Source organism: Triticum urartu, chromosome 3A (genome assembly GCF_056163025.1).
Source record: "Triticum urartu cultivar PI428250 chromosome 3A, HENAU_Tu73, whole genome shotgun sequence".
NCBI classification, from domain to species: domain Eukaryota; kingdom Viridiplantae; phylum Streptophyta; class Magnoliopsida; order Poales; family Poaceae; genus Triticum; species Triticum urartu.
The window spans coordinates 393219217-393247154 of record NC_141875.1 but is presented as its reverse complement, the minus strand read 5'-3'; the positions used below and the strand labels follow the sequence as shown (position 1 = coordinate 393247154).

General features: G+C 45.5%; 1 long non-coding RNA gene across 1 annotated transcript; it reads left to right on the top strand.

Annotated features, from left to right (window-relative positions):
* The first annotated feature begins 20307 nt into the window (after window positions 1–20307).
* Window positions 20308–24725, top strand: LOC147979812 (uncharacterized). Its single transcript, XR_015619021.1, has 2 exons — window positions 20308–23166; window positions 24440–24725. It is a non-coding gene; the product is annotated as an uncharacterized LOC147979812 (long non-coding RNA).
* Window positions 24726–27938: the final 3213 nt, after the last annotated feature.

Below are 27938 nucleotides of genomic sequence, written 5' to 3'. Positions count from 1 at the left end.
CGTTGATGGCTTTGTTCACCAGAGTGGCGAAATCAGCAAAGTCGTGCACTAGAAGTGCGAGCTTGATGTCAGCTTGAAGGCCATCACGGAACTTCTCCTGTCTGCGTGCATCAGTTGCGATGTCTTCTTCAGCATAGCGGGACAAGTCAAGAAACTCCCGCTGGTAAGCTTCCACAGTTTTATTGCCTTGGGTGAGGTTGCGGAACTCACGCTTCTTCCGGTCCGTAACTCCCTGAGGAATGAAGCGAGCACGGAAGGCAGCTTGGAAGTCTGGCCAGGTGATGATTGTTCCAGCTGGCAGAGTACGCCTGTGGCTATCCCACCATTGAGCTGCGGGTCCCTTCAGGAAGAAGGAAGCAAAGGTGACATAGCTGGCAGGGGCTACATCAGCAGACTCCATCTCATAGGTGATGTCTCGGAGCCAGTCATCAGCATCCAGAGGCTGAGTTGAGCTGCGGTACACCGTTGGGTTCAGGCGCATGAAATCCTGCAGAGTTACTGGGGCTGGCTGCTGGTTCATATTGGGGCGAGGAAACTGAGCCATAATATTCTCCATGAACTGACGATTCAGCTCAAACTGTTGCATCATCCCAGCCATGTACTCAGGTGGTGGTGGGGCGTTGCCACCACGACCACGACCACCTGGTCTAACCATCCTGCTAATATATAACAGGGGTAGTTCAGTATTGAGAAATGTGCAAAGACGAGAATCATTCATGATGAAACATGCACAACGAAAGCAGCACGATAGATACTACATAGTAGTCGGCATATCTTACAAAAGAGATCATGCATGGAGTTCGTTACACAGAGTCTGGTACATAGACTAAGACATCATAGGCGGCACACAGGCTCGCGGCGAATGCAGCTAACACTAACAAGCAAGTCTACGTCAGTCCCATGCGGTACTGCGGAGGTAGGTGTAGCCCGACAACTGGTAGTGACGCGAAGGGAAGACCTCCACGCGAGTAGCCTGGGGCCCACGGATACTCTGGTGCGGAACCCGATGCGCAGGTGGCAGGAGAGGACCCAATGCAGGAGAGTAGCCTCCCACATCTGGCCAGCCGACGCCCTGGGGCATCACGGTCCGGGCAGGGTAGATCACAGAACGCGACAGCTCCCCAGATCCGACGAAGGGGTGCAACATCGTCAGAGCACGGTAGAGGTGCTGACGAGTGGTGTACAACTCGTGGCGAAGAGCTCGGTTAGCTCAATCCAGCCCATCAGCATGCAGAACCAGGTTCTGATGGTAGAAGGGCTCTCGGGTGACAGTGGAGTAGGCAGCAGTGTAGTATCCCTCCGCACCAACATCGGATGCAATAGCAATGTGCCTGAAGGGGGAGGTATCCAACTCCTGATACTCTCCACGGAGACGTGTCAGAGCAGCATAAGCAGCATCGTGGACCGCCATATCGATAGTCACTCCAACACCATGAGCAGTGTGCAGCACGGTAGTGGAGTCATACTCCCGAGAGTAGAGGTGGACGATGGCACGGTACTGCTCCTGGTTGAAGTCCTGATACTCCTCATAGACGGTGTACTCAGGGTGCCAGCGATAACCCAGATAGGTCATCATCTCAACCAACACAGCAGGTGATCCTGAGGCACCAATGGCCGTCGTGTGGCGCACGACCTGCCCCGTGGGTTCCATCTGAAAACAAAGATGTTTTCACAGGAGTCAAATGACAATGTGGATAATGTTCAAGTACTACTCTAAAGAATAACTAGGGCTTATCCAACTTTGGGGTGAGCGTGGTCACGGGATCCTAGTGTTAGAGTTAGTAAAATCGTTTAACCCGAGTAAAAGAGGGTTCAGAGTCCCAGAGTAAGGATCGAGGAGTAAAAGATCCTAATACCACCCAGATGGCGACGTGGGCCCGTAAGGCACAACGTCATGTTAGTAAAAGGGTTTTGTAATGTCTAGACTCGACTTCGGCCAAGGAGTGTGGAAGGGGGGTTCCTACAGGCAGTCGGCTCTGATACCAACTTGTGACGCCCCCGATTTAATCGTACACTAATCATACACGCAAACGTGTACGATCAAGATCAGGGACTCACGGGAAGATATCACAACACAACTCTACAAATAAAATAAGTCATACAAGCATCATATTACAAGCCAGGGGCCTCGAAGGCTCGAATACAAGAGCTCGATCATAGACGAGTCAGCGGAAGCAACAATATCTGAGTACAGACATAAGTTAAACAAGGTTGCCTTAAGAAGGCTAGCACAAACTGGGATACAGATCGAAAGAGGCGCAGGCCTCCTGCCTGGGATCCTCCTAAACTACTCCTGGTCGTCGTCAACGGGCATCACGTAGTAGTAGGCACCTCCGGTGTAGTAGGAGTCGTCGTCGAAGGTGGCGTCTGGCTCCTGGGCTCCAACATCTGGTTGCGACAACCAGGTAGAAGGGATAGGGGGAAAAGAGGGAGAAAACAACCGTGAGTACTCATCCAAAGTACTCGCAAGCAAGGAGCTATACTACATATGTATGCATTGGTATCAAATGGAATAAGGGTATCATATGTGGACTGAACTGCAGAAAGCCGGAATAAGGGGGGATAGCTAATCCTTTCGAAGACTACGCTTCTGGCAGCCTCCGTCTTGCAGCATGTAGAAGAGAGTAGACTGAAGTCCTCCAAGTAGCATCGTATAGCATAATCCTAACCGATGATCCTCCCCTCGTCGCCCTGTGAGAGAGCGACCACCGGTTGTATCTGGCACTTGGAAGGGTGTGTTTTATTAAGTATCCGGTTCTAGTTGTCATAAGGTCAAAGTACAACTCCAAGTCGTCCTGTTACCGAAGATCACGGCTATTCGAATAGATTAACTTCCCTGCAGGGGTGCACCACATACCCCAACACGCTCGATCCCATTCGGCCGGACACACTTTCCTGGGTCATGCCCGGCCTCGGAAGATCAACACGTCGCAGCCCCACCTAGACCAACAGAGAGGTCAGCACGCCGGTCTAAACCTAAGCGCACAGGGGTCTGGGCCCATCGCCCTTAGCACACCTGCACGTTGCGTACGCGGCCGGAAGCAGAACTAGCCCCCTTAATACAAGAGCAGGCTTACGTTCCAATCCGGCGCGCGCCACTCAGTCGCTGACGTCACGAAGGCTTCGGCTGATACCACGACGCCGGGATACCCATAACTACTCCCGCATAGATGGTTAGTGCGTATAGGCCAAATGGCCAAACTCAGATCAAATACCCAGATCTCGTTAAGCGTGTTAAGTATCCGCGAACGTCGACCAGGGCCAGGCCCACCTCTCTCCTAGGTGGTCGGAACCTGCCCTGTCGCTCCGCCTCAAAGATCCACTCGCGGGTGCTCCTCAAGCCGACCCGTCTTTAGTCACCACATGTATCATGTATAAAGTATATAGTATATACCCGTGATCAACTCCCGAGTGATCACGGCCCGATAGTATAGCATGGCAGACGGACAAGGATGTAGGGCCACTGATGAAAAACTAGCATCCTATACTAAGCATTAGGATTGCAGGTAAGGTAACAACAGTAGTAGCAAGGACAGGCTATGCATCAGTATAGGATTAACGGGAAGCAGTAACATGCTACACTACTCTAATGCAAGCAGTATAGAGAAGAGTAGGCGATATCTGGTGATCAAAGGGGGGGCTTGCCTGGTTGCTCTGGCAAGAGAGAGGGGTCGTCAACTCCGTAGTCGTACGTGGTAGCAGCGGCGTCGGTCTCGGTGTCTAGAGAGAGAAGAGGGGGAAGAAACAATAAATATAATGCAAGCATATGCATAGTGATGCATGACAAGACAAGTTACGGCGTTAGAGGTGCCCTAACGCGGTAGTAGGTGATACCGGTGAAGGGGGATAACATCCGGGAAAGTATCCCCGGTGTTTCGCGTTTTCGGACCGGTGAACCGGAGGGGGAAAGTTGCGAGTTTGATAGGTTAGGGATGCGTGGCGGACGAACGGGCTGCGTATCCGAATTCGTCTCGTCGTTCTGAGCAATTTTCATGTTGAAAATATTTTAATCCGAGTTACGGATTAAAAGATATGATTTTCTAAAGATTTTATTAATTTCTGGAATTTAATTAATTATTTAAATTAATTCGAAAAAACAGATTAATGACATCAGCATGATGTCATGCTGACATCAGCAGTCAACTCTGTTGACTTGGTCAACCTGACCAGTGGGTCCAGTGGGACCCACCTGTCATACACTGTTTATGTTAATTAGGGTTTAATTAACCTAACTAATTGATTAGATTAATTAACAGTAGTTAATTAGGTTAATTAATCATTGGGTTAATTAACCTTAATTAGTTAATTTAATCAGAATTAAATAAGTTAACTAATTAGTTAATTAATTACTTTTATCATTAATTATTTATTTATTTAGGTATTTTTTTTAATTCCTTTGTTTGTTGTTTTTTTTATTTGTTCTGGAGGCGGGGCCCCCATGCCAGTGGCCTAGAGGGGCCATAGCGGGCGTGGGTTCACAGGCGTCGGGCGCCGGGTGCGGGCGCACCCGAGCGGGCGCTCGCCCGCAGGGCGGGACGAGGCCGCCGGGGCACCTACGGCGGGGCACGCCGGCGCGGCCAGCCGGGGCCACGGCGGGCGGAGGCGAGGGGTGGCGCTGGTGCGGCCAGTGGCGCGGTGGCACTGCCGTGGGAGGAGGAGAGGGCGGAGACTAGGCGTGGCGAGGCACGGGGCCATGGGGCGCCGACCGGAGCAGCAGGGGGGCAGGCGGTGACGGGAGGCGGCGCATAGGGGCGAGGCCACCGGTGACGGGGCGCTGCAGTGGTGGTGGCCGCACCGCCGCAGCACAGCAGCTGCTGCTGCACCTCGTGGCGGGGCACGGCCAAGAACGGCAAGGGGCGACGGTGTGGCCGACGCGGTGGTGCGCGTGCACGGCTGCGGGACGACGCGAGGAGCCGGGAGGAAGAGAGGCCGGGGGCCTCACCGTGGATCCGTAGGGTCAAGGGCAACAGGGGGGGGCGAGGAGGCGGGCGGAGACGACGCGGCGCAGGGGATGCAGTCCGGCGGGGTAGGGCTCCGGCGATGGCGGAGCGGTCCGGCGAGTCGAGGAGGCCCTCGAGCGGCAGCGGATGGGGCGCGGTCGTCGGGGCTCGGGGTGGCGCGGGGCGATGGCAGCGGCACGGCGGCGTCCAGAGGAGGACGGGGAGCGCGGTGGCGGTGGCGATGGTGAACGGCGACGGGGATCGACGGCGGCGTCGGGCGCGCCGCCCAGATCCAGAACGGGGAAGGAGGAGGAGAGGCGTGTGAGGGGGTGTCGGGCACGAGGCGCTTCGCCTCTGGGCGTGCAGCGGCGCGAGGGATGGCGAGGTGGCGGGGCGGCTCCGGCGTGGTGATCTCCGGCGACGGCACTGAGCGGCGGTGCGGGTGCGCGCTGGGGGAGACGAGGGGAGAGAGGGGATCGATCCCGATCCAGGGGGATCGGGGGAGGGAGTGGGACGAGTGGGGGGTGGGTTAGGGTTACGTGGTGGGGATAAGGAGAGAGAGGAGGGGCCGGCTGGGCCGGCCTGATTGGCCCCGAGGCCATCTGGGCCGAGGCCCAGCGAGGGGGGGGGGCTTCTCCCCCCTTTTGTTTTTTTTTGTTTTGTCTTCTGTTTTTGTAGTTTCCTTTTCTTTATTTCCTCTTCTGTTTTAAATCATTTTAAATTATTTAGGCATTTTATAAAATTGTGAACCTTACACCATAATTATCTTGGTAATATTTGGCAACCACCGAACATTTTTGTTTTAATTTTTTTTTTTGAAAACTTTTATTGTTTTCTTTTATTTAAATTTTGAACTTGTTTCGGTTCTGAACTATCAAGAGTTTACCACAGTAACCGTGGTGACGTGGCATCATTAGCGGGGAATCACTGTAGCTTAATTATCCGGGCGTTACACTTTCGTCGAGGAAAAAATCATAGGCAAGCTTTCGGGACGAGACTCCGCCGCCACGAGGCGGAACCTTGGCGGAACCAATCTAGGGCTCCGGCGGAGCTGTTCTGCCGGGGAAACTTCCCTCCGGGAGGGGGAAATCATCACCATCGTCATCACCAACGATCCTCTCATCGGGAGGGGATCAATCTCCATCAACATCTTCACCAGCACCATCTCATCTCAAACCCTAGTTCATCTCTTGTATCCAATCTCTGTATCCAAACCTAATATTGGTACCTGTGGGTTGCTAGTAGTGTTGATTACTCCTTGTAGTTGATGCTAGTTGGTTTACTTGGTTGAAGATCGTATGTTCATATCCATTGTGCATATTAATACCCCTCCGATTATGAACATGAATATGCTTTGTGAGTAGTTACGTTTGTTCCAGAGGACATGGGAGAAGTCTTGCTATTAGTAGTCATGTGAATTTGGTATTCGTTCGATATTTTGATGAGATGTATGTTGTCATCCCTCTAGTGGTGTCATGTGAACATCGACTACATGATACTTCACCATTGTTTGGGCCTAGAGAAAGGCATGGGGAAGTAATAAGTAGATGATGGGTTGCTAGAGTGACAGAAGCTTAAACCCTAGTTTATGCGTTGCTTCATAAGGGGCTGATTTGGATCCATGTGTTTCATGCTATGGTTAGGTTTACCTTAATAATTCTGTTGTAGTTGTGGATGCTTGCAATAGGGGTTAATCATAAGTGGGATGCTTGTCCAAGTAAGGATAGTACCCAAGCACCGGTCCACCCACATATCAGATTATCAAAGTACCGAACGCGAATCATATGATCGTGATGAAAACTAGCTTGATGATAATTTCCATGTGTCCTCGGGAGCGCTTTCCTTCATATAAGAGTTTGTCCAGGCTTGTCCTTTGCTACAAAAAGGATTGGGCCATCTTGCTGCACCTTATTTACTTTTATTACTTGCTACTCGTTACCAATTACCTTATCACAAAACTATTTGTTACCGATAATTTCAGTGCTTGCAGAGAATACCTTGCTGAAAACCGCTTATCATTTCCTTCTGCTCCTCATTGGGTTCGACACTCTTACTTATCGAAAGGATTACGATAGATCCCCTATACTTGTGGGTCATCACACTGCAATGTTATTACATCGTGGAGGAGCACCGCACCCTGATGGGTGTGGTGGTTGAGAAGGTTCAGTCCGCCAAGAGTGGGCTGAATGAAGCCTTCACCGGCTTGCTAACAGGCTTCGAGGTATGCGATGTAATATTCTTGGCCGTTTTTCATAAGAAAAATATGCCTGTGTATAGATAGTATCCCATGAGTATCTGTCCGGTGTTTGGAAAACGACCGAACAGAGGATTGAATAATAATCACAGGAGGTAACGTACCGGCCTATTGATAAACAGGATTCCCTGTTAGCGGCGACTGCCCAGGCCGCTGAAGTTTCCGAACTCAAACGGAAGCTGCAGCTGGCCGATGATAATATCGTCCGCATTAACAAGCGGTTCGACAAGGCCCAAGGTATGTTTGAAAAATTATTTACACACCCGAAGTGGTATGGCAATGCGGAGTCTAAGCTCGTGTGTTGCCCCAATCATTATTGCAGGTAGTGCGGCCGAGGTCGAGACCCTGAAGAGCGCCCTCGCCCAAGCCAAGGAGCAGGCACGGGTGAGCCAAGCGGCCGCTGACAAATCGGCTGCGGATTTAAAGGCCGAGCAGGTCACCCGCCGCCAGTATGAGGAGCGGGTGACCGAAATGGAGCAAGAGCTCAAGGATGCCGCCATCAAGTGCGAGGCCTTGGAGGAGAAGAATAAGGCCCAAGCGGTCGATCTCACCAAGGATCTCCAGAAGGCCAAGGAGGCACGGACCGAGTCCCGGGCGGCTCGCGAGGAGATCAAGCAGGCCGGACAGATAGCGACTGGTAAGCCCTTTCTTTTGCAGAGTATACTTGGCGGTCGGAGATATGCCTTGCTTAATCGACTATGGAGTTCTCCAGATGCCTTGGTGGATCTTCCTAGGAGTGAGTCTGACGCCGCACAATTCTTTCGGGCCCAGGAGGGGAACACCACGGAGAAGCTCTTCTGGTGACAGTACAACCTTAGGATAATGCAGCTGGCGGAGCTGCATAGGATGTCCGGTTTGGCCATGAAGGACGTCATAGTCTGGCTCTGGCCAACCAAATCCATTCCTAGCAGTTACTTCGGCCTGGTGAAGCGGCTCGCTGACGCGCTGCCCCGAGTTGAAGCTGTCAAGTGCTCGGCGTGCATCGAGGGTGCACGGATGGCCTTCGCCCGCGTCAAGATGCAATGGGCGAAGATGGAGGCCACCGTCGTCGCGACCGAGGGCCCGCCCGAAGGCAAGGGCCACCGCAAGCCGGACCGGTATTTTGATGATGTCCTAGAGGGTGCCCGGATAATAGAGGGCCGATGCTCGAAGGATATCATGTTTGTATGAATGTATCCGAGCTGTCCAGTGATACGGCTCCAACGTATCTATAATTTTTTATTGTTCCATGCTATTATATTATCTGTTTTGGATGTTAATGGGCTTATTTATACACTTCTATATTATTTTGGGACTAACCTACTAACCCAAGGCCGAGTGCAAATTGTTGTTTTTTTGCCTATTTCAGTGTTTCGCAGAAAAGGAATATCAAACGGAATCCAAATGAAATGAAATCTTTGGGAGAGTTATTTTTGGAACAAATGTGATCCAGGGGGCTTGGAGTAGACGTTAAGAAATCAACGAGGAGGCCATGAGGCAGGGAGGCGCGCCTGCCCCGCTGGGCGCGCCCCCACCCTCGTGGGCCCCTCGTAGCTCCACCGACCTACTTCTTCCTCCTATATATATATATATCCATATACCCCAAAAACATGCAGGAGCACCACGAAACCCTATTTCCACCGCCGCAACCTTCTGTACCCGTGAGATCCCATCTTGGGGCCTTTTCCGGAGCTCCGCCGGAGGGGGAATCGACCACGGAGGGCTTCTACATCAACACCATAGCCTCTCCGATGATGTGTGAGTAGTTTACCACAGACCTTCGGGTCCATAGTTATTAGCTAGATGGCTTCTTCTCTCTCTTTGGATCTCAATACAATGTTCTCCTCGATCTTCTTGGAGATCTATTTGATGTAACTCCTTTTGCGGTGTGTTTGTCGAGATCCTATGAATTATGGGTTTATGATCAAGTTTATCTATGAACAATATTTGATTCTTCTCTTAAATATTTTATGTATGATTGGTTATCTTTGCAAGTCTATTCGAATTATCAGTTTGGTTTGGCCTACTAGATTGATCTTTCTTGCAATGGGAGAAGTGCTTAGCTTTGGGTTCAATCTTACGGTGTCCTTTCCTAGTGACAGCAGGGGCAACAAGGCACGTATTGTATTGTTGCCATCGAGGATAAAAAGATGGGTTTTATATCATATTGCTTGAGTTTATCCCTCTACATCATGTCATCTTGCCTAATGCGTTACTCTATTCTTATGAACTTAATACTCTAGGTGCATGCTGGATAGCGGTCGATGTGTGGAGTAATAGTAGTAGATGCAGAATCATTTCGCTCTACTTGTCGCGGACGTGATGCCTATATACATGATCATGCCTAGATATTCTCATAATTATGCACTTTTCTATCAATTGCTCGACAGTAATTTGTTCACCCACCGTAATACTTATGCTATCTTGAGAGAAGCCACTAGTGAAACCTATGGCCCCCGGGTCTATCTTTTATCATATAAGTTTCGAATCTATTTTATTTTGCAATCTTTACTTTCAACCTATATCATAAAAATACCAAAAATATTTATCTTATTATTATTATCTCTATCAGATCTCACTCTCGTAAGTGACCGTGAAGGGATTGACAACCCCTTTATCGCGTTGGTTGCGAGGTTCTTATTTGTTTGTGTAGGTACGAGGGACTTGCGTGTAGTCTCCTACTGGATTGATACCTTGGTTCTCAAAAACTGAGGGAAATACTTACGCTACTTTGCTGCATCACCCTTTCCTCTTCAAGGGAAAACCAGCGCAGTGCTCAAGAGGTAGCAAGAAGGATTTCTGGCGCCGTTGCCGGGGTGATCTACGCACAAGTCAAGACATACCAAGTACCCATCACAAACTCTTATCCCTCGCATTAAATTATTTGCCATTTGCCTCTCGTTTTCCTCTCCCCCACTTCACCTTGCCATTTTATTCGCCCTCTTTCTCCGTTCCCCTTCTCTCTTTCCGTCCGTCTCTTTTTCACTTGCCTCTTGTGTGCTTGTGTGTTGGATTGTTTGTCACGATAGCTCAAGATAATACTAAATTGTGTGATTTTTCCAATGCCAACAATAATGATTTTATTAACACTCCGATTGCTCCTCTTACCGATGCCGAACCTTGTGAAAATAATGCCGCTTTGCTGAATCTTGTCCTGAAAGATCCGTTTTTCGGCTTTCCTAGTGAAGATGCCGCTACCCATATGAACAACTTTGTTGATTTGTGTGATATGAAAAAGAAGAAAGATGTGGATAATGCTATCGTTAAATTGAAGCTATTTCCGTTTTCACTTAGAGATCGTGCTAAAACTTGGTTTTCTTCTTTGCCTAAAAATAGTATTGATTCTTGGAACAAGTGCAAAGATGCTTTTATCTCTAAGTATTTTCCTCCCGCTAAGATCATCTCTCATAAAAACGAAATTGTGAACTTTAAGCAACTAGATCATGAGCATGTTGCACAATCTTGGGACATGATGAAATTAATGATTCGTAATTGCCCTACACATGGTCTGAATTTATGGATGATCATACAATTGTTTTTATGCTAGATTGAATTTTGCTTCTAGAAATCTTTTAGATTCGGCAGCGGGAGGCACTTCTATGGAAATCACTTTGGGATAAGCTACCAAACTCCTAGATAATATTATGGTTAATTATTCTCAATGGCACACCAAAAGATCTACTAGTAAAAAGGTGCATGCTATAGAAGAAATTAATGTTTTGAGTGGAAAGATGGATGAACTTATGAAATTATTTGCTAATAAGAGCGTTTCTTCTGATCCTAATGATATGCCTTTGTCTACTTTGATTGAGAGTAATAATGAATCTATGGATGTGAATTTTGTTGGTAGGAACAATTTTGGTAACAACATGTATAGAGGAAACTTTAATCCTAGGCCGTATCCTAGTAATTCATCTAATAATTATGGTAATTCCTACAACAATTCTTATGGAAATAATAATAATAATATGCCCTCTGATTTTGAATCTAGTATTAAAGAATTTATTAGATCACAAAAGAGTTTCAATGCTTTGATTGAAGAAAAATTGTCTAAGATTGATGAGTTGGCTAGGAACGTGGATATAATTTCTCTTGATGTTGATTCTTTGAAACTTATATATATTCCACCTAAGCATGATATCAATGAGTCTCTGAAATCTATGAGAATTTCCATTGATGACTGCAAAGAAAGAACTGCTAGGATGCGTGCAAAAAAAGATTGCTTTGTGAAAGCGTGTTCTTCTAGTTTTGATGATAATAAGGATGAAGATCTAAAAGTGATTGATGTGTTTCCTATTAAATCTTTGTTTTGAAATATGAATCTTGATCGTGATGGGACTGGAGATGAGTCAACTTTAGTTAAAAAGTGTCCCAATGATTCGGAGTTTTTAGATCTTGATGCAAAAATTGGTAAAAGCAGGATTGGAGAGGTCAAAACTTTACATAGCAATGAACCCACTATTTTGGATTTCACAGAATTTAATTATGATAATTTCTCTTTGATATATTGTATTTCCTTGTTGCAATCCATGCTAAATTCTCCGCATGCTTATAGTCAAAATAAAGCTTTTACTAAACATATTGTTGATGCTTTAATGCAATCTTATGAAGAATGAAGGAAATATGCCATAGATGCAATAATAAAGTTATTATTTATTTCCTTATATCATGAAAAATGTTTATTATTCATCCTAGAATTGTATTAACCGGAAACTTAGTACATGTGTGAATACATAAATAAACAAAGTGTCACTAGTATGCCTCTACTTGACTAGCTCGTTGAATCAAAGATGGTTAAGTTTCCTAGCCATAGACATGAGTTGTCATTTGATTAACGGGATCACATCATTAGAGAATGATGTGATTGACTTGACCCATTCTGTTAGCTTAGCACGATGATCGTTTAGTTTGTTGCTACTGCTTTCTTCGTGACTTATACATGTTCCTCTGACTATGAGATTATGCAACTCCCGAATACCGGAGGAGCACTTTGTGTGCTACCAAACGTCACAACGTAACTGAGTGATTATAAAGGTTCTCTATAGGTGTCTCCGATGGTACTTGTTGAGTTGGCATAGATCGAGATTAGGATTTGTCACTCCGATTGTCGGAGAGGTATCTCTGGGCCCTCTCGGTAATGCATATCACTATAAGCCTTGCAAGCAATGTGATTAATGAGTTAGTTGTGGGATGATGCATTACGGAACGAGTAAAGAGACTTGCCGGTAACGAGATTGAACTAGGTATTGAGATACCGACGATCGAATCTCGGGCAAGTAACGTACCGATGACAAAGGGAACAACGTATGTTGTTATGCGGTTTGACCGATAAAGATCTTCGTAGAATATGTAGGAGCCAATATGAACATCCAGGTTCCGCTATTGGTTATTGACCAGAGACGTGTCTCGGTCATGTCTACATAGTTCTCGAACCCGTAGGGTCCGCACGCTTAACATTCGGTGACGATCGGCATTATGAGTTTATGTGATTTGATGTACCGAAGGTAGTTTGGAGTCCCGGATGAGATCGGGGACATGACGAGGAGTCTCGAAATGGTCGAGACGTAAAGATCGATATATTAAACGACTATATTCGGACATCGGAAAGGTTCCGAGTGATTCAGGTATTTTTCGGTGTACCGGGGAGTTACGGGAATATGGGGAAGAAGTATTGGGCCTCATGGGCCAAGTGGTGGAAGAGAGGAGGCAGGCTGCGCGACCCCCCTAGCCCAAACCGAATTGGACTAGGGGGGCGGCCCCCCTTTCCTCCTTTCCTCCCTCTCCTTCCTTCTCCTCTTCCCCCTTCCTTTCCTCCTCCTAGTAGGAGTAGGAAAGGGGAGTCCTACTCCTACTAGGAGGAGGACTCCTCCTGGCGCGCCCTACAGGGGCCGGCCGGCCTCCCCCTTGCTCCTTTATATACGGGGGCAGGGGGCACCCCATGGAGACACAAGTTGATCATTGATCACTTAGCCGTGTGCGGTGCCCCCCTCCACCATAATCCACCTTGATCATATCGTAGCGGTGCTTAGGCGAAGCCATGCGTCGGGAGCAACATCATCACCGTCATCACAACATCGTGCTGACGGAACTCACTCGTGAAGCTCTGCTGGATCGGAGTTCGTGGGACGTCATCGAGCTGAACGTGTGCTGAACTCGAAGGTGCCGTGCGTTCGGTACTTGGATCGGTCGGATCGTGAAGACGTTTGACTACATCAACCACGTTCTCATAACGCTTCCACTTATGGTCTACGAGGGTACGTAGACAACACTCTCCCCTCTCATTGCTATGCATCACCATGATCTTGCGTGTGCGTAGGATTTTTTTTTAAAATTACTACGTTCCCCAACAGTGGTATCAGAGCCAGGTTTATGCGTAGATGTTATATGCATGAGTAGAACACAAGAGAGTTGTGGGCGATACAAGTCATACTGCTTACCAGCATGTCATACTTTGGTTTGGCGGTATTGTTGGATGAAGCGGCCCGAACCGACATTACGCGTACACTTACGCGAGACTGGTTCTACCGACGTGCTTTGCACACAGGTGGCTGGCGGGTGTCAGTTTCTCCAACTTTAGTTGAACCGAGTGTGGCTACGCCCGGTCCTTGAGAAGATTAAAACAGTACTAACTTGAAAAACTATCGTTGTGGTTTTGATACGTAGGTAAGAATGGTTCTTGCTTAGCCCGTAGCAGCCACGTAAAACTTGCAACAATAAAGTAGATGACGTCTAACTTGTTTTTGCAGGGCATGTTGTGATGTGATATGGTCAAGCCATGATGCTATATTTATTGTATGAGATGATCATGTTTTGTAACGGAGTTATCGGCAACTGGCAGGAGCCATATGGTTGTCGCTTTGTTGTATGCAATGCAATCACCCTGTAATTGCTTTACTTTATCACTAAGCGGTAGCGATAGTCGTAGAAGCAATAGATGGCGAGACGACAGCGATGCTACGATGGAGATCAAGGTGTCGCGTCGGTCGATGGTGACCATGACAGTGCTTTGGAGATGGAGATCAAAGGCACAAGATGATGATGGCCATATCATATCACTTATATTGATTGCATGTGATGTTTATCCTTTATGCATCTTATTTTGCTTTGTTTGACGGTAGCATTATAAGATGATCTCTCACTAAATTTCAAGGTAAAAGTGTTCTCCCTGAGTATGCACCGTTGCCAAAGTTCGTCGTGCCGAGACACCACGTGATGATCGGGTGTGATAAGCTCAACGTTCATCTACAACGGGTGTAAGACAGTTTTGCACATGCAGAATACTCGGGTTAAACTTGACGAGCCTAGCATATGCAGATATGGCCTCGGAACACTGAGACCGAAAGGTCGAGCGTGAATCATATAGTAGATATGATCAACATAAAGATGTTCACCATTGAAAACTACTCCATCTCACGTGATGATCGGTTATGGTTTAGTTGATATGGATCACGTGATCACTTAGATGATTAGATGGATATCTATCTAAGTGGGAGTTCTTAAGTAATTTGATCAATTGAACTTTAATTTATCATGAACTTAGTCCTGATAGTATTTTGCATAACTATGTTGTAGATCAATAGCTCGCGATGTAGCTCCCCATTTATTTTTGATATGTTCCTAGAGAAACACTATGTTGAAAAATGATAGTAGAAATGATGTGGACTAGGTCCGTGATCTGAGGATTATCCTCATTTCTGCATAGAAGAATTATGTCCTTGATGCACCGCTAGGTGACAAACCTATTGCAGGAGCAGATACAGACGTTATGAACGTTTGGTAAAGCTCGGTATGATGAATACTTGATAGTTTAGTGCACCATGCTTTACGGCTTAGAACCGGGATTTCAAAAGCGTTTTTAACGCCATAGAGCATATAAGATGTTCTAAGAGTTGAAATTGGTATTTCATGCTCATGCCCGACCTCTGACGGTACTTTGCCTACAAGATGGAGGAGAATAGCTCAACTAGTGAGCATATGCTCAGAATGTCTGAGTACTACAATCACTTGAATCAAGTGGGAGTCAATCTTCCAGATAAGATAGTGATTGATAGAGTTCTCTAGTCACCATCACCAAGTTACTGGAACTTCATGATGAACTATAATATGCAAGGGATAACAGAAACGATTCCCAAGCTCTTCGTGATGCTGAAATCGACGAAGGTAGAAATCAAGAAAAGCATCAAGTTTTGATGGTTGACAAGACCACTAGTTTCAAGAAAAGGGCAAAGGGAAGAAGGGGAACTTCAAGAAAAACGACAAGCAAGTTGGTGCTCAAGTGAAAAGCCCATGTCTAGACCTAAGCCCGAGACTAAGTGCTTCTACTGCAAAGGGACTGGTCACTGGAAGAAGAACTGCCCCAAGTATTTGGCGGATAAGAAGGATGGCAAAGTGAACAAAGGTATATTTGATATACATGTTATTGATGTGTACTTTACTAGTGTTTATAGCAACCCCTCAGTATTTGATACTAGTTCAGTTGCTGAGATTAGTAACTCGAAACGGGAGTTGCAGAATGAACAGAAACTAGTTAAGGGTGAAGTGACGATGTGTGTTGGAAGTGGTTCCAAGATTGATATGATCATCATCGCACACTCCCTATACTTTCGGGATTAGTGTTGAACCTAAATAAATGTTATTTGGTGTTTGCGTTAAGCCTGAATATGATTTGATCATGTTTATTGCAATACAGTTATTCATTTAAAGTCAGAGAATAATTATTGTTCTATTTACATGAATAAAACCTTCAATGGTCATACACCCAAGGTGAATGGTTTATTGAATCTCGATTGTAGTGATACACATATTCATAATATTGAAGCCAAAATATGCAAAGTTAATAATGATAGTGCAACTTATTTGTGGCACTGCCATTTAGGTCATATTGGTGTAAAGCGCATGAACAAAATCCATGCTGATGGGCTTTTGGAATCACTTGATTATGAATCAGTTGATGCTTGCGAACCATGCCTCATGGGAAAGATGACTAAGACTCCGTTCTCCGGAACAATGGAGCGAGCAACAGACTTGTTGGAAATAATACATACTGATGTATGCAGTCCGATGAGTGTTGAGGCTCGCGGCAGGTATCGTTATTTTCTGACCTTCACAGATGATTTGAGTAAGATATGGGTATATCTTCTTGATGAAACATAAATCTGAAACATTTGAAAAGTTCAAATAATTTCAGAGTGAAATGGAAAATCATCGTGACAACAAAAAATAAAGTTTCTACGATCTGATCGTGGAGGAGAATATTTGAGTTACGAGTTTGGTCTTCATTTGAAACAATGCGGAATAGTTTTGCAACTCACGCCACCTGGAACACCACAGTGTAATGGTGTGTCCAAACATCGTAACCGTACTTTATTAGATATGGTGCAATCTATGATGTCTCTTACAGATTTACCACTATTGTTTTGGGGTTATGCATTAGAGACAGCTGCTTTCACGTTAAATAGGGCACCATCTAAATCCGTTGAGACGACGCCATATGAACTGTGGTTTGGCAAGAAACGAAAGTTGTCATTTTTTAAAGTTTGGGGTTGCGATGCTTATGTGAAAAAACTTCAACCTGATAAGCTCGAACCCAAATCGGAGAAATGTGTCTTCATAGGATACCCAAAGGAGACTGTTGGGTACACCTTCTATCAAAGATCCGAAGTCAAGACATTCGTTGCTAAGAATGGATCCTTTCTAGAGAAGGAGTTTCTCTCGAAAGAAGTGAGTGGGAGGAAAGTAGAACTTCATGAGGTAACTGTACCTGCTCCCTTATTGGAAAGTAGTTCATCACAGAAATCTGTTCCTATGACTCCTGCACCAATTAGTGAGGAAGCTAATGATGACGATCATGAAACTTCAGATCAAGTTACTACCAAACCTCATAGGATAACCAAAGTATGGTACGCACCAGAGTGGTAAGGTAATCCTTTTTGGAAATCATGTTACTAGACCATTACGAACCTACGAACTATGAAGAAGCGATGATGAGCCCAGATTCCGCGAAATGGATTGAGGCCATGAAATCTGAGATGGGATCCATGTATGAGAACAAAGTATGGACTTTGATTGACTTGCCCGATGATCAGTGAGTCATTGAGAATAAATGGATCTTCAATAGGAAGACGAACACTGATAGTAGTGTTACTATCTACAAAGCTCGAATTGTCGCAAAATGTTTTCGACAAGGTGTTAACTACGATGAGATTTTCTCACTCGTATCAATGCTTAAAAGTCTGTCTGAATCATGTTAGCAGTTGCCGCATTTTATAAAATCTGGCAAATGGATGTCAAAACTGCATTCCTTTAATGGGTTTCTTAAAGAAGAAGTTGTATATGATGCAACCAGAAGGTTTTGTCGATACTAAAGGTGCTAACAAAGTAAGCAAGCTCCAGCGATCCATCTATGGACTGGTGCAAGCATCTCGGAGTTGGAATATATGCTTTGATAAAGTGATCAAAGCATATGGTTTTATACAGACTTGCGGTGAAGCCTGTATTTACATGAAAGTGAGTGGGAGCACTACAACATTTCTGATAAGTATATGTGAATGACATATTGTTGATCGGAAATAATGTAGAATTTTCTGGAAAGCATAAAGGAGTGTTTGAAAAGAGTTTTTTCAAAGAAAGACCTCGATGAAGCTACTTACATATTGAGCATCAAGATCTATAGAGATAGATCAAGACGCTTGATATGTTTTTTTTCAATGACTACATACCTTGACAAGATTTTGAAGTAGTTCAAAATGGAATAGTCAAACAAAGAGTTCTTGCCTGTGTTGCAAGGTGTGAAGTTGAGTAAAGACTCAAAACCCGACCACAGCAGAAAATAGAAAGAGAATGAAAATTCATTCCCTATGCCTCAGTCATAGGTTCTATAAAGTATGCTATGCAGTTTACCAGTCCTATTGTATACCTTAGCATGATTCTGGCAAGGGAGTACAATAGTGATCTAGGAGTAGATCACTAGACGGCGGTCAAAATTATCCTTAGAGGACTAAGGAAATATTTTTCGGTTATGGAGGTGATAAAAGAGTTCGTCGTAAAGAGCTATGTCGATGCAAGATTTTTACATCAATCTAGATGACTCTAAGTCTGGATACATATTGAAAGTGGGGGCAATTAGCTAGAGTAGCTCCGTGCAGAGCATTGTAGACATAGAAATTTGCAAAATACATACGAATCTGAATGTTGCAGACCCGTAGACTAAACTTCTCTCACAAGCAAAACATGATCACTCTTTGGGTGTTAATCACATAAAGATGGGAACTAGAGTATTGACTCTAGTAAACCCTTTGGGTATTAGTCACATGGAGATGTGAAACTAATCACATAAAGATGTGAATTAGATTATTGACTCTAGTGCAAGTGGGGGACTGAAGGAAATATGCCCTAGAGGCAATAATAAAGTTATTATTTATTTCCTTATATCATGATAAATGTTTATTATTCATGCTAGAATTGTATTAACCGGAAACTTAGTACATGTGTGAATACATAGACAAACAAAGTGTCTCTAGTATGCCTCTACTTGACTAGCTTGTTGAATCAAAGATGGTTAAGTTAACGGGATCACATCATTAGAGAATGATCTGATTGACTTGACCCATTCCGTTAGCTTAGCACGATGATCGTTTAGTTTGTTGCTACTGCTTTCTTCATGACTTATACATGTTCCTCTGACTATGAGATTATGCAACTCTCGAATACCGGAGGAACACATTGTGTGCTACCGAACGTCACAACATAACTGGGTGATTATAAAGGTGCTCTACAGGTGTCTCCGATGGTACTTGTTGAGTTGGCATAGATCAAGATTAGGATTTGTCACTCCGATTGTCGGAGAGGTATCTCTGGGCCCTATCAGTAATGCATATCACTATAAGCCTTGCAAGCAATGTGATTAATGAGTTAGTTGCGGGAGGATGCATTACGGAACGAGTAAAGAGACTTGCCGGTAACGAGATTGAACTAGGTATTGAGATACCGACGATCGAATCTCGGGTAAGTAACATACCGATGACAAAGGGAACAACGTATGTTGTTATGCGGTTTGACCGATAAATATCTTCGTAGAATATGTAGGAGCCAATATGAACATCCAGGTTCCGCTATTGGTTATTGACCAGAGACGTGTCTCGGTCATGTCTACATAGTTCTCGAACCCGTAGGGTCCGCACGCTTAACATTCGGTGACGATCGGTATTATGAGTTTATGTGATTTGATGTACCGAAGGTAGTTCAGAGTCCCGGATGAGATCAGGGACATGAGGAGGAGTCTCGAAATGGTCGAGACGTAAAGATCGATATATTGGACGACTATATTGGGACATCGTAAAGGTTCTGAGTGATTCGGGTCTTTTTCGGAGTACCGGAGCGTTACGGGAATACGGGGAAGAAGTATTGGGCCTCATGGGTGTAACGCCCCGAGACCAATGTGCCAGGTGTCTTCTAGTTATTCGCTGCGTTGCCATGTCTTTTCGCTTGCGTGTTGCATCTCGTCATGTCATCATGTGCATCGCATCATCATGTTTTCAAAACCTGCATCCGCCTGGGTTCCCCCAGTTCCCTCCGTTGCCCGTTCTGAGCCCAGACACACTCGCACGCGTCCGCGGCTTGTCCGAAATAGTATTTTATAAGTGGCCGGAAAATGTTCTCGGAATGGGATGAAAGTTGGCGTGCAGTGTTTTTATGTTGTAGGTAGGCCGCCTGTCAAGTTTCATCGCATTCGGAGTTCGTTTGACGCCCCATGTTTAACTATAGCGGCAGTATAGCCGGTCTAACGTCGGACGTTTTCGGTCTCCGAAAACTGTTGCCGAGCTTTCCCTCTCTTTCCTCCCTAGACCGTCTACACAACTCTCTACCTACCGCCAGGTCCAACCTAACCTCTCTCGTCAGCCCGCAGCCCCTCACGCGCGTCCGAAAGTTGTCCCGGACCTGACCCGGGCAGTCGTCACCGTTGGATCCGGATCATCCCCAAACGTCTACAAAACGTCTCCGTTTTCTTATTTGATCTCCCTAGCCTGTTTATCCGAGACCGTCCAATTAAGATCGGAGGGTCCAGATACCCCTAAACTTAGCCTTTTGCTGTATATAGATCAACTCTAGCCTAACCCTAAAAATCCTCCCCCTTATTCCATCGCGCCGCCGCCACCCACTCACCCTTCCCCTCGGGATCTTCCCAGATCCACCTCGTAGCCAGACCGAGCTCCACCTACTTTTTCCCCACTAGACCAATCCATCGATCTCCACCAACCACAGCACCTGCAGCCTCCTCCCGGTCTTCGTCCGGTCAGCCACGCCGCCGGCGGACCCAACAGATGAGCCTCGCCCCTGCCCTTTCCTTCCTCCTCTGATCCTCTCTCTCACTACTCATATCTCCCCCTGTTTCTTCCTCTACAGGGAGACCCACGCCATGGCTCCTTGCTCGAGCTCTGCCTCATCTTCTCGGTTGGCCGCCTCCATGGGATCTTCTCCGACCATCCCCGTCGTTCGCCGGCCTCCCCTGCCCACCGACCACGTTGCTGCTTCTTCTTCGCGCCACAGCCCAAGCTCTTCTCTGGCCGCCTCCTTCTCTGCTTCTGCATCGAGCCGGAGTTCAGGACGCACCCGGGCCCCCTCGTCCCCGCCTGGTGATCCACCTCGCGCCACCGCCGCCGGCAACCAGCGCCACCAGGCCGTGCCCTGCTCCCTTCCTCCCCGTGCCGCTCTCTCGAAATCTCTCTCGCCTCACCCTCTCTCTCTTCACAGGGAACGAGTGGGATATGCCATGGCCGCCCGCGGAAGCTTCGTCATTGCCGGGATCAAGTTCCTCCGGCCCCGGCCTCGGATCCGACGTCTCCAGCCTCCCTGCTGCCTTGCTCGTCCGCGCCAAGACCTCGCCTCTGCTCCACCTCAAGGCCTCGCCGTCGCTGCCGGACTTCGCCGGTGAACAGCACTGCCGCCCTGCGTCGCCTGAAGCCGCCGTGCCATGCCCGAGTCGAGCGTGAGCTCGAGGTCGAGCCGCTGAACGCGCCCATCCTGTAGCTGCATCCTCACTGTTTTCCGCACCCCCGCCGTTAGCCTGTGGTCGCGACGGTCGCCGTCTTGCTCGCCGGCGTCCCCAGTTCCTTGGTGATCCACGAAGAAGAAGGCCTGATCTCTGGTTTTGTTCAAGTAGAGGAACGCCCTTGCTTTGCACAACATGCAGCAGCAGCGCAGTGGTAAACACCCTGCTCCTCTATCCAGGAGGTCGTGGGATTCAAGTCCCAGCCGGCCCCATTTTTTTCTCCGTTTTTCATGTACTGTTTGCACGCACACATCCACTTCGGGCCAAATCTGCTACCGGGCTTGCACAGTGCGTTGAATCCGGCCCGTGCATATTTTTTTTCAGTATGTGCATTTTGCCATTTCCCAGTGCATTCTTATTTACAGTAATGCCATCAGTTTAAAATGCTCATAACTAAATATCCATGCATCCAAATGAAACATGTCATATATGAATCTTGCTCAGTTTTTCATGTTCTTTAACAATATGCAACTTTTATCCCTGTTAAAACTGATTAAAATTGTTATTTGCATTGTTTTGCACAAATGACATGTTAAAATAGTTTATTTCATAACTTAATAACCGTAGCTCGGTTTTAAATAATTTTTATATGTAAATGGGATAGAAAAATGCCTAGTTTAATATGGTGACCTTTATTTGCATGTTTAACAACCCTAAAATTGTGTTTAGGGCAGAACAGTACCAAACCTAATATATGCATATGGGAATTTACCGGAATTGTTGTTCGTTGCTTCCGGCCTCATTTAAACTTGCCTAGATAGATAGTTTCATTATGCTTCACCTCTTGCCATGCTAACAACATTTAATCTTGTTGGGTACCTAAACGAGAGTGAACTAAATAAGTCACGTGGTGTTCCGTCAATATGCAACTCGTTGCATATTGAGCTCCACTTAATTTGTAGGGTTGTTTGTGCACTTTGCCATGCCATGCCTCATTAAACCGGACATGCATCATACTTGTTTGCGCATCATGCCATGTCTATGTGGTGGTTGTTTACTATGTTGTTTGCTCCTTTCTGGTGTTGTTTCTTCGGGTTGGTTCCGATAACGTCGCGTTGTGAGGAACCGTTCGACTACGACCGTTTGACTTCTTCATGGACTCGTTCTTCTTCCTTGCGGGATCTTAGGCAAGATGACCATACCCTCGAAATCACTTCTATCTTTGCTTGCTAGTTGCTCACTCTTTTGCTATGCCTATGCTGCGATACCTATCACTTGCTTATCATGCCTCCCATATTGTTAAGCCAAGCCTCTAACCCACCTTGTCCTAGCAAATCGTTGTTTGGCTATGTTATCGCTTTGCTCAGCCCCTCTTATAGCGTTGTTAGTTGCAGGTGAAGATTGAAGTTTGTTAAAATAGTTTATTTCATAACTTAATAACCGTAGCTCGATTTTAAATAATTTTTATATGTAAATGGGGTAGAAAAATGCCTAGTTTAATATGGTGACCTTTATTTGCATGTTTAACAACCCTAAAATTGTGTTTAGGGCAGAACAGTACCAAACCTAATATATGCATATGGGGATTTACCGGAATTGTTGTTCGTTGCTTCCGGCCTCATTTAAACTTGCCTAGATAGATAGTTTCATTATGCTTCACCTCTTGCCATGCTAACAACATTTAATCTTGTTGGGTACCTAAACGAGAGTGAACTAAATAAGTCACGTGGTGTTCCGTCAAAATGCAACTCGTTGCATATTGAGCTCCACTTAATTTGTAGGGTTGTTTATGCACTTTGCCATGCCATGCCTCATTAAACCGGACATGCATCATACTTGTTTGCGCATCATGCCATGTCTATGTGGTGGTTGTTTACTATGTTGTTTGCTCCTTTCTGGTGTTGTTTCTTCGGGTTGGTTCTGATAACGTCGCGTTGTGAGGAACCGTTCGACTACGACCGTTTGACTTCTTCATGGACTCGTTCTTCTTCCTTGCGGGATCTTAGGCAAGATGACCATACCCTCGAAATCACTTCTATCTTTGCTTGCTAGTTGCTCACTCTTTTGCTATGCCTATGTTGCGATACCTACCACTTGCTTATCATGCCTCCCATATTGTTAAGCCAAGCCTCTAACCCACCTTGTCCTAGCAAACCGTTGTTTGGCTATGTTACCGCTTTGCTCAGCCCCTCTTATAGCGTTGTTAGTTGCAGGTGAAGATTGAAGTTTGTTCCTTGTTGAAACATGGAGATGTTGTTCCTTGTTGGAACATGTTTACTTGTTGGGATATCACAATATCTCTTATTTAATTAATGCATCTATATACTTGGTAAAGGGTGGAAGGCTCGGCCTTATGCCTGGTGTTTTGTTCCACCCTTGCCGCCCTAGTTTCCGTCATATCGGTGTTATGTTTCCGGATTTTGCGTTCCTTACGCGGTTGGGCTATTATGAGAACCCCTTAACAGTTCGCTTTGAATAAAACTCCTTCAGCAATGCCCAACATTGGTTTTACCATTTGCCACCTAGCCTTTTCTTTTCCCTTGGGAGTCGCGCTCCTGAGGGTCATCATTATTTTACCCCCCGAGCCAGTGCTCCTCTGAGTGTTGGTCCAAACTAGAGTCCTGTGCAGCGCCCCCTCGGGGAAACTCGAGGTTTGGTTTTAGTTGTATGGAGAGCTCATATGAGTGTGCCCTGAGAACGAGATATGTGCAGCTCTTATCGGGATTTGTCGGCACATTCGGGCGGTGTTGCTGGTTTAGTTTTACCATTGTCAAAATGTCTTGTAGAACCGGGATGCCGAGTCTGATCGGAATGTCTCGGGAGAAGGTATATCCTTCGTTGACCGTGAGAGCTTGTGATGGGCTAAGTTGGGACACCCCTGCAGGGATTTGAACTTTCGAAAGCCGTGCCCGCGGTTATGGGCAGATGGGAATTTGTTAACGTCCGGTTGTAGAAAACCTGAAGTTGACCTGAATTAAAATACATCAACCACGTGTGTAACCGTGATGGTCTCTTTCCGGCGGAGTCCGGGAAGTGAACACGGTTGTTGGAGTTATGCTTGACGTAGGTTGTTCTAGGATCACTTCTTGATCATAGTTTCTCGACCGTGCTTTGCCTTCTCTTCTCGCTCTCATTTGCCTATGTTAGCCACCATATATGCTAGTCGCTTGCTGCAGCTCCACCTCATACCTTTTACCTTATCCATAAGTTTAAATAGTCTTGATCGCGAGGGTGTGAGATTGCTGAGTCCCCGTGACTCACAGATATTTCCAAAACCAGTTTGCAGGTGTCGATGAGACCGTGCAGATGACGCAACCAAGCTCAGGAGGAGCTCGATGAAGATCTTGTCCTTTGTATTGTTTCGTTCTAGTTGATCAGTAGTGGAGCCCAGTTAGGGTCGATCGGGGACCTTGTCGCATTTAGGGTTCTTCTTTTATTTTGGTTCCGTAGTCGGACCTTGATTGTATTTGGTTGATGTAATGCTTTATTCATGTAATTGTGTGAAGTGGCGATTGTAAGCCAACTATGTATCTCTTTCCCTTATGTATTACATGGGTTGTGTGAAGATTACCTCACTTGCGACATTGCTTTCAATGCGGTTATGCCTCTACGTCGTGCTTCGACACGTAGGAGATATAGCCGCATCGAGGGTGTTACAATGGGCCAAGTGGTGGAAGAGAGGAGGCAGGGTGCGCAGCCCCCTAGCCCAAACCGAATTGGACTTGGGGGCTCCTCCTCCTGGCGCGCCCCACAGGGGCCGGCCGGCCTCCCCCCTTGCTCCTTTATATATGGGGGCAGGGGGGCACCCCATGGAGACACAAGTTGATCATTGATCCCTTAGCTGTGTGCGGTGCCCCCCTCCACCATAATCCACCTCGATCATATAGTAGCGGTGCTTAGGTGAATCCCTGCGTCGGTAGCAACATCATCACCGTCATCATGCGGTCGTGCTGACGGAACTCTCCCGTGAAGCTCTGCTGGATCGGAGTTCGTGGGGCGTCATCGAGCTGAACGTGTGTTGAACTCGGAGGTGCCGTACGTTCGGTACTTGGATTGGTCAGATCATGAAGACGTTCGACTACATCAACCACGTTCTCATAACGTTTCCGCTTACGGTCTACGAGGGTACGTAGATGACACTCTCCCCTCTCGTTGTTATGCATCACCATGATCTTGCGTGTGCATAGGATTTTTTTTTGAAATTACTACGTTCCCCAACAAAGAAAAGCTTGAATTAGAAGTTTCTATCCCTAGAAAACTTCATAATGAGTGGGAACCTACTATTAAAATTAAAATTAAAGATCATGAGTGCTATGCTTTATGTGATTTGGGTGCTAGCGTTTCCACGATTCCAAAAACTTTGTGTGATGTGTTAGGTTTTCGTGAATTTGATGATTGTTCTTTAAATTTGCACCTCGCGGATTCCACTATTAAGAAACCTATGGGAAGGATTAATGATGTTCTTATTGTTGCAAATAGGAATTATGTGCCCATAGATTTCATTGTTCTTGATATTGATTGCAATCCTTCATGTCCTATTATTCTTGGTAGACCTTTCCTTAGAACGATTGGTGCAATTATTGATATGAAAGAAGGGAATATTAGATTCCAATTTCCGTTAAGGAAAGACATGGAACACTTTCCTAGAAATAAAATTAAATTAACTTATGAATCTATTATGAAAGCCACTTATGGATTGCATACCAAAGATGATAATACCTATATCTATTCTTGCTTTTATGCCTAGCTAGGGGGCGTTAAACGATAGCGCTTGTTGGGAGGCAACCCAATTTTATTTTTGTTTCTTGCTTTTTGGTTCTGTTTAGTAATAAATAATTCATGTAGCCTCTGTTTAGATGTGGTTTTATGCCTTTAATTAGTGTTTGTGCCAAGTAAAACCTTTGAGAAGACTTGGGGAAAGTCTTTGCGATCTTGCTGTAAAAAACAGAAACTTTAACACTCACGAGATTTGCTGCCATATTTTACTGGAGAGTGCGATTAGGTTCATTATTTTTTCAGATGATTAATAGACAAATTCCTCAAGTCCTGCAATTTATTTCAGAATTTTTGGGGTTACATAAGTATTAGAAACCTACATATTACTGCAGACTGTTCTGTTTTTGACATATTCTGTTTTTCGTGTGTTGTTTGCTTATTTTGATGCATCTATGGCTAGTATCGGAGGGTATGAACCATGCAGAAGTTGGAATACAGTAGGTTTAACACCAATATAAATAAAAAATGAGTTCATTACAGTACCTTAAGTGGTGGTTTGTTTTCTTATACTAATGGAGCTCATGAGATTTTCTGTTGAGTTTTGTGTTGTGAAGTTTTCAAGTTTTGGGTAAAGATTTGATGGATTATGGAATAAGGAGTGGGAAGATCCTAAGCTTGGGGATGCCCAAGGCACCCCAAGGTAAAATTCAAGGACAAACAAAAGCCTAAGCTTGGGGATGCCCCGGAAGGCATCCCCTCTTTCGTCTTCTTCCATCGGTAACTTTACTTGAGGCTATATTTTTATTCACCACATGATACGTGTTTTGCTTGGAGCGTCTTGTACGGTTTGAGTCTTTGCTTTTTAGTTTACCACAATCATCCTTGCTGTATACACCTTTTGGGAGAGACACACATGAATTAGAATTTATTAGAATACTCTATGTGCTTCACTTATATCTTTTGAGCTAGATAATTTTGCTCTAGTGCTTCACTTATATCTTTTAGAGCACGGTGGTGGTTTTATTTTATAGAAATTATTGATCTCTCATGCTTCACTTATATTATTTTGAGAGTCCTTTAGAACAACATGGTAATTTGCTTTGGTTATAAAATTAGTCCTAATATGATAGGCATCCAAGATGGGTATAATGAAAACTATCATAAAAAGTGCATTGAATACTATGAGAGGTTTGATACTTGGTGATTGTTTTGAGATATGAAGATGGTGATATTAGAGTCATGCTAGTTGAGTAGTTGTGAATTTGAGAAATACTTGTGTTAAAGTTTGTGATTCCCGTAGCATGCACGTATGGTGAACCGTTATGTGATGAAGTCGGAACATGATTTATTTATTGATTGTCTTCCTTATGAGTGGCGGTCGGGAACGAGCGATGGTCTTTTCCTACCAATCTATCCCCCTAGGAGTATGCGCGTAGTACTTTGCTTTGATAACTAATAGATTTTTGCAATAAGTATGTGAGTTCTTTATGACTAATGTTGAGTCCATGGATTATACGCACTCTCACCCTTCCACCATTGCTAGCCTCTCTAGTACCATACAACTTTCGCCGGTACCATAAACCCACCATATACCTTCCTCAAAACAGCCACCATACCTACCTATTATGGCATTCCCATAGTCATTCCGAGATATATTGCCATGCAACTTACCACCGTTCCGTTTATTATGACACGCTTCACCATTGTCATATTGCTTTGCATGATCATGTAGTTGACATCGTATTTGTGGCAAAGCCACCTTCATAATTCTTTCATACATGTCACTCATGATTCATTGCACATCCCGGTACACCGCCGGAGGCATTCACATAGTCATATTTTGTTCTAAGTATCGAGTTGTAATTTTTCGAGTTGTAAGTAAATAAAAGTGTGATGATCATCATTTTTCGAGCATTTTCTCATGTGAGGAAAGAATGATGGAGACTATGATTCCCCCACAAGTCGGGATGAGACTCCGAACGAAAAATAAATATAAAAAGGAAAAAAAAGAGGCCATAAAAAAGAAGAGAAAAAAGGCACAAATGAAAAAAGGGAATGAGAG